Below are 11,505 nucleotides of genomic sequence, written 5' to 3' on the forward strand. Positions count from 1 at the left end.
TAGAACTATCTTTTTGTCATATGTACTAGGTTTTACAGAAATGCATGAAACGAAAATTTATTTGATAGGAACAGATAGGTTTAAAGCTGTTTATAATCCATGCGTTGTCATTTGATAGTTGTTTGTTTATATTTTTGATGTCAAATACCGTCTCAGGGAAGATAATTAGACTAAATTAATTAGAACAAAGATAATTAGAAGAAAGTGATTTCTTTGCAAAATTTGCCGGCTAACCACCTCAGGCGAAAGATAACCTAACGCACTGCTTTAAACAGATAATTAGTACAAACAATGGTTAAAATGGCAACACCAAGCGGAATAGGCCCTCCGTGTCACATGAGCTATCTTTGCCATAACTTATTGATGAAGCCATGGTAACCTAATGCTATTATATATTTGACCTATCACCTCTCAAGCAGAGGGCCATGGGTTCGAATCCGGGCTTGCACCTTTGAGTTTTCGGAATTCATGTGCTTAATTTAATTTGAAATTTATCGTGTGAAGGAAAATATCGTGAGGAAACCTGAACATGTTTGTAAAGCAATTTAATGATGTGTGTGAAATTCCTAATTCAATACGCATTGGGAGGAGGTCGTGCCCAGCAGTGGGACTATACATAGGCCATTATTATTATTTTAGTTTTGATGTAAAATTAGGGCGTCACTCAAAACGAGCTAGGCTTTAATAAACAAATAACATAGTAGTAAAGAAAAGTCATGAAAATATTTGTATTATACGTACTTCGTCTAAGTCCTTAATGCGTTAAATATGAACGAATGAAGATGATTTGATTATTAAAGTTTTCTAGAATTATATTAAAGAACAAAATAATAATGTAACAATACATCTTAAATAGATTTGGATTATGAAAGTTACTAAAACAGAGTAGATTTACATCGAAAAATTACTATTATAGTGTTTGTTACCTATTTAAATGTACTGTTATGTCTACTGCAATAGTTATGAGTTGACCAGAAACTTCGGTAACTACAAGTACCATTCTTAATTAATATTATTATTTAGTTTAAAAAAATATTATTATCGAATAATATTATAATAATCTGTCTATTTTTGACTCTATTATTATTATTAACAAAGTCTAATTAAATTATTCTAAATGTTAACTTTTCTCAAATAACCATTCTTGTCGTGATTTTTATTTTGTTTTCCATAATCGTCGACGTTTTGTAGAAAGAGCGACAGCGCCATTTCGAAATATTTTTCAAAGGAGCATGTTACAGGGTTTAAAGATTGTTTTAAAACATTCACGTTTAATTTTGGTTTTAATCAAGTTTGTTTTAAAATTGAAGTTTGAAACAGGACATAAATATTTTAAAACGGTCGTGAAAAACTAAAATATGCTCTGAATTTTTTTTCTAAATGGCGCTTTCGCCCTCTTTACAAAACACCGAAGTTATATTCTGGTCAATATACCCCTACACAATGTAAATTACGTACGTGAGTATCTTGAACTAGTAATTAAGTTTTTCCTTGCATATTATATAGTTCCTTAGTAAGGCCTATTGTTAATAGATGAAATGGAAATTATTTATAAACGTTGGAAACAAATCTTAGGAAATGAAACTATTTTTCCGGATTTAAATCGCGTTTATTTGTTTTTTCAAACAAACCGACGTTTCGGGCCCTTGACAGGTCCCATGGTCACGGTTGACTCAACCCGAAAAATAGTTTCATTTCGTATGTGTAACATATTTGAAAACCTAAGAACTCGAAACAAATCTTAGGGTATCAAGTTGACCCATATATAAGAAAAGATATGGAAAAGTCGCACTAGATATGCCTAAGTTGTTTTAAGTAGGAGTTATCTATGCTGTTTTCTTATTGAAGGAAGAACTTCACAACCACCTTCAAATAGTGGTACTTAGTCTCCATTAGAATTCCGGGTAGAGAATAGTCCAAGTTTATAAACAATGGTCGGAATAGGATGTTCGAAATGAGTAGATAAATGTCTACCGATAGATATAAGGAGCGACATAATGTGGTTAAAACAACCAAATATGTATTAATACCTTTTAACGAATTCCACATTTACCTACGGAAACAGTTTTAATGCATAATAAGTTAAAACTACAACTACGCTATGTAAAAAGTGTTTACTTTTTAAAAGGTTAGTTATCTACTGCTAACTACTATCTACTGCTAAATTCAATCACTCCAGAAATCAGGAATTACAAAGAAGTAATTAATGCATATTTGGTGATTATAACAACTCCAACATTTATCTACTTATTTAGAACACCCTATTGCGACCATTGCTTATACATATTATACAAACAGCATGACATTGTAAATATTGTTTTTAGTTTTTATACGCCGATCACAAAATTCCTTAGTGCTTCCATAACATAGGTTATATTGTAACTAGTTGTAAGATATATTCACGAGTGTTGTAGGTTCAATATTTTTTTATAAATAGGTTGACTAGCCTTATGGACTTTTTTGTAGTGCGTCAATTTTTGAGCAAAGGGCGATAAATAAATATTGAGGCTTGACGTTTAAAGAATTCTACTACTGGCAACATAAATTGATGAAAAATACACACTAGCATCACCAAATCTAAAGTAAGGGCTCCTTCAAATTAGACGATTATAGAACTGCTGCCGCGCCTCTTCTAATGTTCATACAATATTTAGAGACCCCTCCCACCCTAGCGGGAGGTGGGCGTTTAAACGAAAAGCACTTTAAAAATTTTGCTTATTCAAATAAGCACATGCGCACGCTTTTCAATTTAAGCATAAGCGTTAACAACGTGCTTGTGTTTCAAGTCCCGCCATCTATGTTTCTTAAACAAATTAATTCATCAATGTGAATAATAATTCTATAAATAAAAATAAAACTCGTGTTTTACAAATAAACTTACTTATCTTAAAACCTTCTCTACGTCGTCTACTCTTGCTTTTAGCTATCAATACAACGTCGCGAGCTTTTTCAGCATAAAAGTATATGCGCTTAAACGTTTTTCTAAATCATTTTGTAAGCTTCAAAATAAAAGACGTTTAAAAAAATAAGCAGTTTCTACCATCTCTAATTCCGCAGTCGCTCAATGCTGGCGTTGCGTCTAGTGTTGGGTAGGACACGAAATTTAAATGAATTTTAGGGAGTACCTCATTTCAAAAAATGAGGCGGTACAATGTCCTACTTCAAATGAGGTGAGGTAGTGGTAAGGATGTTTGCACTTACGGCAATGACTCAACAGACAGGGAATATTAAGCACATTTTCATAACTTGATGGTATCAATCAATTTGATAACTTGGAGCAAGATCATATGATGTAAAATCAGCTAAAAAGCGGGCAGTGCAGGACCAATCATTGTTGCATTTATTAAATTCAAACCAGTGTGACATGAGTGAGGCTGTAACATGAGGCTATGTCATGAGGTGAGGTGTGAGGTGGGACATTTTAATGACATAAAGTGTTATGACAAACTAACCAAGCGAGTGGTATAAATGAGTTGCCTCGTGTATGAGTGCGTGTGTTGGCAACACCCTGTCGCTGACGCTCGAAAGACGCTAGCCCCACCATTTAACGCACGCGCGCCATTTTTGTAGCCTAGATATTGTATAATGAATAGAAGTGGCGCGGTAGCAGCGATTCTACCTACATCTACAAGCGTCCAATTTGAAGATGCTCTGACTTATCGCATATAATCAACATTTAAATACAGAAGACACTTGATAAATCCATGAGATTTTGTCAACCAAGTTAGCACGCTATTGCCAAAATAGACCTAGTCAATTAAAGACACAACTAGAAATGCTTTGTATTCAAATAGAACAAGCTTCTTAAAACCTACAGGTACAATACATGCAACCTATAACTTTTAGATATTGGCAAAAATGTGGCTAAGATCTCAAAAATCGTATTGAAATAACACCAACAATTTGTAATTTATAGCTTATTTTTTTAATATTGCAGTTAAACTTTTTTAGTAAGATTACAGAGTTTAACTTTTGTTACAAACGTTTTATCTACAGGTTTATTTGTAAAATGCTAACAACCTCTCAGGCCTATATTACTAACATCATAAACAACAAATTTGTTCTATAACTTTTTACAAAACATAAGTTTATATAACTTTTTAAGTTTTTGTTGTATTATCTGATACTTTTATTCTACCTCTATATTTGGTAGTAGTAATAAGTACAAACTTGCAAATGCTCTCTACCCTTGCGTCTGCGTTTTACTTCGGACGATATGATGAGCGTTTGCGCACAACGTCCGCTTCGTATCAGTTCCGTATCCGATAAATGTCAGTCCGAAACGTCACAAGGATAATTTTATCTCCAGGTGTTTATGCGACATTCGTATTTTCTCAGCATCGAGTATATAACCAGAAATAGAAACGAAATATCATTTAATTTGTTTGGAAACTATTCTGCCTTATCATTACTGTGACAACTGCGCTCCGATTGGCTAGCCCGAGTTCGAAACAATTGACGGGTGTCGTCAACTGTTTCACTTCAAATCGACCAGTTAACTTGAGCTTTGCTATAATGGACGAAAATTGCAAAATTGCATATTTAATATTTAATTACCGATGAAATGCGATTCCGCTTGTTTTGTAATTAGATGTTTTGCTGTTTTTCCCAAACCACCGAATAGAACAGCACGGCATTGTTAGAGATATTTACCTTTATTACAATAAATACAGAATATTTTTTGGAATATACGGAGACGTACACACAGGTCAGTAGTTGGCCTGTTTATATTTCAGTGCAAACGGGAGTTGACATTTATAAGAGCTGTATCGCTAATGTGTTACCAGGAATATTTGGCCCTTATTTCGCCTCTATTTCTGGTTATGTACTCGATGTTACACAGATTTGAATCGGACTTCGTGCACAAGCGACATCCGATGTGGTCCGTGTTTCCTAGATTTCTATAGTCTCGAATTCGAAACGAATACGACTCGAATGCAGTGCGAAAATGCGCTTACGCTAGCGTTTTCTTTTCTTACCACAGATTTATCACTGTTTAGAGTGTTATATTAAAATGTTTTTATTTTAATAAAAATGGAAGTAAATTAATTTGCCACTCCGCGAAAAACTCCGCTTGTGTTGAATATTTTTTTCATGCACTTAATTTTCCCACTCTCCCTCCGGATTATTATTATATATATATATATATATATATAATTAACAAAATAAATAACACAAGCGCAACTATAGTCACAAACCACCACTAAAAATATACCCGACACGTGTTTCGCCTCCACGAGGCATCTTCAGGGGTTGTGAGAAACTTTTGCTTCGGCCGAGTGTCGAGCAATAAACAACGACGTATCGGGTATATTTTTTGGTGGTATCCTCAGGGGTTGTTGAAACCTCGACACTCGGCCGAAGAAAAAGTTTCTTCGGTCGAGCGCCGAGCAATCAACAACCCCTGAGTATGCCTCGTGAAGAGGCGAAACACGTGTCGGGTATGTTTTGGTGGGAAAATTAACTGCATGAAAAAATATTCAACACAAGCGCAGCTATTTTGCACGATTTAACCTGCACTGGGTTCGCGGAGTAGCAAATTAATTTACTTCCATTTTTATTAACATGGATTTCCGCAAAGTAAAGCCAGAATTATTTATAGAATATATAGAACTATTATTTATTTTTATTTTTCTATAAAAGTAAATTTTGATGAATGAATGAACAAAAGCTGTTGTTTATGTAATGTAAGTTGTAAGTAATCTTGAGAGGTTGTCAGTATTTTATAAAAAATCCTGTATATTTTTATATTGTAGTTACCAGTCTCGACTTCGCAGTAACTAAGATCTTTTTGAATTTTGAGAAAACAATTGTCGACTCTGGAAAGCAATCTTGTCGTATCTTGAAATGTCGTATCTCTTTTTTATATATTTGGAATCAGAAAAAAAAACTTTTTGGTCTACGTATCGTAATTCTGCGACGATATTTTTTCGTTATATATCCTCGATTTTTGACGAAACATACAATGGAATATTTTTCCGATTCCAAATATAATTATGAAAAGTCATTTTCTCTATTTTTCCCACGACAAGATTGCTTTCCGGCGTCGTTATATTCCTTTATATTATTTAAGAGATTTGTTATGATATTTGCATAGAAAAAAAATATGTACAAACAAAGTCCTGACCGGTTAAACGGTTAGAATATGACCGAAAACGCACAAATTTATGGTAAGAAAATATGATAATTACAAAATTGTAATTGGCGATCGTACAATTTAACTAAAAGGGATCTATTACGTCCTATTTCAGAATCTACCAATAACCCGCACGAGGTGACGTAATACGAGTACCATAACTATAGTATAATAACACCTAGTAGGGCAACTCCCGCCTGTTTGGCGCATCAATGCCTACACTTCTCGAAGTGTAGGATTGTCACATTTTAGTTCTGCCGGCAGGTTGTAAACATAATTTGAAATAATCTCAGTACAGAGTACTAAAAAAACCGCCCTCAAAAGTCATTATTCCCCAAGTTTGCCACCATTAGAGGTGGAATATTTTCTTTCTTTAATTGGGACTACTACTGAGGTACTCTCTTTCCAACAAAAAAAGAATCATCAAAATCGGTTCACAAATGAGTTATCGCGTAACATACTTACAAAAAAACATACAATTGATAACCTCCTCCTTTTTTTGAAGTTAGTTAAAAAATAAGGTATTTCTCATAGTGATTTCGTGCTATATTGAAATAACCTTTGTCAAATATAATACTTACATATTGATATTAAAGAGAAACATAATTATATAATAAATGTGAGACAACCATACAAATTACCTGATCTCAAAGTATCGAATTCCCTGCACTAGAGTACCAAAGCAACGAAAGAACCAATTTAAAAGCTCCTCATCTAACACCCACAGTGCTAATCGCTGGGCTACCAAAGTTGTTAAATTAACAAATATGTTTATAAAAAATGTTTAACTTACCTTATATCTCATGTTCAGTAGGTACCAAGAAAAACGACAATTTTGAATTTGAGTCACTCTTAGAAACAACCATAAGAAACATGTCTACTTGGTGTCATTTTTTAACTTTCGAGCGAACGCTTCGATTCTATTATGAAAAGCACGTGTAACGACCCGCGATATACAACGCAAGTGCACTGCGAGATTTTGCGAATATGTGCATCCGTACAAGGTGCGCGGCGGGCGTGCACACATACAAGCCCTCGCGCAACGTTTTTATGGAGTTACCCTATTTGGTGTTATTCTACCATCGTAATTTCTGTCTAACAAATCGCCATGCAATATAAAGATCAAGAACAAACATAATAGAAACGTCAAGCTATTGTGACGATCGTATATTGACTAAAAACGCCTAATAGTACAAAGCATAGTAAGTAAGATAAGCGCGAGATGCATTACATACAACATTGTATAGTTATTGTCACGCTCATAATCCGCGGGTGTCGTACAGAATCACGCGCAGATATCTAACCTTACATTTCTTTCATACATTTTATTTAGAAACTCTCAATTGTTCATACTGCCTCTCTCAAACTCTCTATTTATTTAAATTTACTGTCTTTTGGTGGCAGAATCGTCGTTCAGTCGATGGAGTTTGTTGTTTCTCTATTTAGAAAAAAAATCTCCTATAATACTTAAAACAAAAAGTCATTATTACAATGTCTAGTTTATGAAGAACACTATGATAAATTAAAATTTGTAAATAACTAGTTAAATATTAAAACTTAACGGTCAAAGGCACTATTATTAATTATTAATCTTACATAGATTCTAAAATAGAAAATTCTAAATGGCGGCCATTTTATAGAAAAAATAACCCGCCATTTTGAATTTTTAGTTCAAATTGGCATTTAAAATTGGATGCTTGACAAGATTTGGATTGTTTGTTGTTAGATACAGTTTGAATAGTAATTTCTGTTTAGGTAGAAACGAGTTTTGAAACTTGTGTTTAGATATTTGCTTATTTACATATTTAAGTACTACTGTTATTGATTAGAAAATACTAAGCACGTATTTAAGTTCTATGAAAAAAGTTACATATGGTGAGATGATATCGCATCTTGCATTGAGCATTTATGGTATTATTTTCTCGATACAGTGTCTCTTATGTAGTGTATATACTTTCCTACAAATTTGAACACAAGTTTTAAATTTCGCTCCAGCTTAAGCGCCAACAAATTAGTGAGTTATGTACGTAGTTTTTATGGAATGTTCTAGACCAAAAAGACAAGGCCTATGATTGTAACTGAAATGGTGCTATAGTCCTTTAGATTGATCTCATATCAGATTGTGAGACGTGATTGCCGAGTATAAATGTTGCTAAATAGTTATTGTTTTATAGATTCCAAATCGGTTGTGTTTATATAATGTTAAAAAGAATTATTCTTAGTACTTATAGAAGAATTAAATTATTTAAATATTTCATTGTTGTTGTTTATTTATTATTTAATTGACTATAAAAAATAAGAACCTGGTTTCCATAATGGAAACCAGGATGCATATGATGAGATAAGCATTTGAATTTTGCTGCAAAATGCGGGTAAATCTCTCATAGTCGAGAGATTGTAACAATACCAGGCAGTCGAGGAAACACGCGATTTTATACAAGCATTGACGGCCTCCGTGGTCGAGTGGCTAGCACACCGGTTTTCATGGTGTCGCCATCTCTGAGATCCCGGGTTCGATCCCCGGCCGGTTCAGTGCAGAAACTAATTTTTCTATATTGTCTCGGGTCTGGGCGTTTGTGGTACCGTCGTTGTTTCCGATTTCCCTAACACAAGTGCTTTAGCTACTTTACTTTGGTATCAGAGCAACGAATGTGATGTTGTCTAATATTGCAGTTTGCTTTGAATTCATTGTACGAAAATGCAGCAAGAATCTTCTGCCGACTTTTTTTATAATACCAAATGAATAAGTGGTGGGCCTGCTGGTAAGCGACACGCCTGTTCATAACAGTAGCAGTACCACTCAGAGCTTTAAACTGCAAAAATCAGAGGGGCACTGTCACGGCACCCGCCACCCTGAGACATAAGTCGACAAGTCCCATGTACCTGCAATTTCACCAGCACCCCTACCCTTCAAAACCGGAACATAGTAATGCTCACACTACTGTTTCGCGGCAAAAATAGGTAAGGTGGCAGTACTTCCCTGGACGAACTTTTTCACAAGGAGCTTATAGCAACAGAATAAGCAATACTATATGATCCGTCAATTACTACACATGTGCAGGATCAATTCAAGCTTCCAGTAGTAACCCTGGCAAGTACAAAAATGTATGTATGTTGGCGTAAATATGTTCCCAACGCTGTGAGATGTCTGTGCCTCATAGTTGAAATATAAGAAGACCTTGTGCTGCCTGCCTCGTCACTAAAGATGCCGAACTTGACCTTCCTATAACTATAATTGCAAGACTCGTCATAGTTGTCAAAGTTCGCCGCGTTAAAACATTTTTTAACCCAAACTGGGCAAATGTCCGCTATCCTGAAATAATAAATGCAGCTGACCTATTTACCTAGATATGAACGATGAATTGCCATTTACAAGCTCATTTATTACAAGGCCAACCAGATAGATACATATACATTGTGCGTAAATGAACCAAAAACTCTGTTGTATAGGTATACCTATATCGTCTGATCAAACATTTACCCATTTTACTATATTTTAATACTTATTCTGTCAAGCACGCTTTTTGTATAACGCGTAAATGATACGTATAGTGACCAAGCATATTCTACCGCTCAGTCGGGACAATTAACAGCTGGAGGGGTGTCTCGCCCCAGATATTTACCCACTCACGCGGCGGTGCAGACGTCGACGAAGTTTTGTTAAGCAAGGCCCCACACCACCTGCAGGCACACACATATCCACCCACCTCCTGAGCTAGACTGGGGTCAATAGGTACTTCGTTTTTTAATGTCCTGTGGGGAACAGTTGCACGCAAAAAAATATTTCCTTATAACCTATATCGTTTACAGAGATCGTAAAATCTAATTTACGACTAAAGTACCATTAGCCGTAGTCATTGACTATAGTCAATAATAAGTGGATAAGTTTTATAATGCAGCACGTCATATTATACATACACTAAATCTAGCGAGGCCGTCCTTACGTGCCATTTGCAGTCACCTACCCCACGGAAATAGAAACGACAGCCACTCATCCGATGTTTTTATGTTGGAGCGACCATGATACTGCAGTGAATGACATCTGCTCATCTCCTTAACTCCGTACTCGCAGCAACGCCGCAATATGATCTATTTGTGACAGGGATAGCGAGACTGTTGAATGAATGGAAAAGAGTGCTAGAGAGAAGACAGGATGGATTTTAATTTATTAGTTAGTTATTTAATTTAAGTTTAGATTAGTAATAATAATAAAAATAATGTTTTGTTTAAGATTTTTACTTGTTTTTAGTTTTAATTTTTGTTAATTTTTCTTTTGTTTGCAACAACTTGAAACTGAACGTAAAGCAAACCGGTCCTATATTCAACAATTAGAAGACAGGGTGGACAATCTAGAGCGTATGATGTTTTCAACTAAATTAGAAATTAGGAATATACCCAAACAGCGAAATGAAAACAAGGACGATTTATGCAGTATTGTAGTAGGAGTTACTAATATCCTTGAAACACCGATAGAGCGACAGTCAATTAAAGATGTTTTTCGTGTGAATAACACGGATAGTCGGCCAACTTCAGTAGTTGTTGAATTCAGTAGTACAACTACAAAGGAGAATATATTAAAGAAAGTACGCCAGTTTAATAACAAAAATAAGAGCAACAAACTTAACACGACTCACCTTAAGTTAGAAGGACCTCCCAAACCAATCTATATATCTGAGAAATTGGCACCTACAGCACAACGCATTTTTTACCATGCACGCAATTTTGCCAAACAAAATGGTTATAAATACTGCTGGACGTCTTTTGGAAGAGTTTATTTACGTCAAGATGACGGAAAACAACAGCTTCTTATTAAAAGTGAGGCCGATTTGATCAATCTCCAACAAGTAAAATGACTAGTCAAACTTTATTTTCATTTTTATACTTTTTATTTTAAAAACTTTTATTTCACTGCAAAAATTATATACACATGCACTAAACTATATACTACATTCACAACACACACACAAAAATTACACACACTTCAGCAAAATTCACATGCGCGTCTAAGGATTTGTCATTTCTATTTTATTTACAGTAGTTTATCAAATAATAAAATTGCATTTCATTATTTCCTTCATAGTATTTACATTATGACGTTTATTTGCGCACTTATAAATAATTATTTTAAAAATGGTAAATTCACATCTTAAAAACACATTAGAACTGGATAATATTTCAATAGCTACAGCCTACTCCTGTGATACAGAGACTTGCAACAAATTTATAACAAACACTATTAATTCCTTTAACATAGTTACTCAAAATATCCGAAGCATTTACAAAAACTTTGATAGATTAATAGCTCAATTATCTATGTTTACAATGGACATTGACATCATAATATTAACTGAATGTTGGCTGAGTGATCG

The sequence above is a fragment of the Hyposmocoma kahamanoa genome, unplaced genomic scaffold, assembly GCF_003589595.1.
Source record: "Hyposmocoma kahamanoa isolate Upper Pololo Valley unplaced genomic scaffold, ASM358959v1 64, whole genome shotgun sequence".
NCBI lineage: Eukaryota > Metazoa > Arthropoda > Insecta > Lepidoptera > Cosmopterigidae > Hyposmocoma > Hyposmocoma kahamanoa.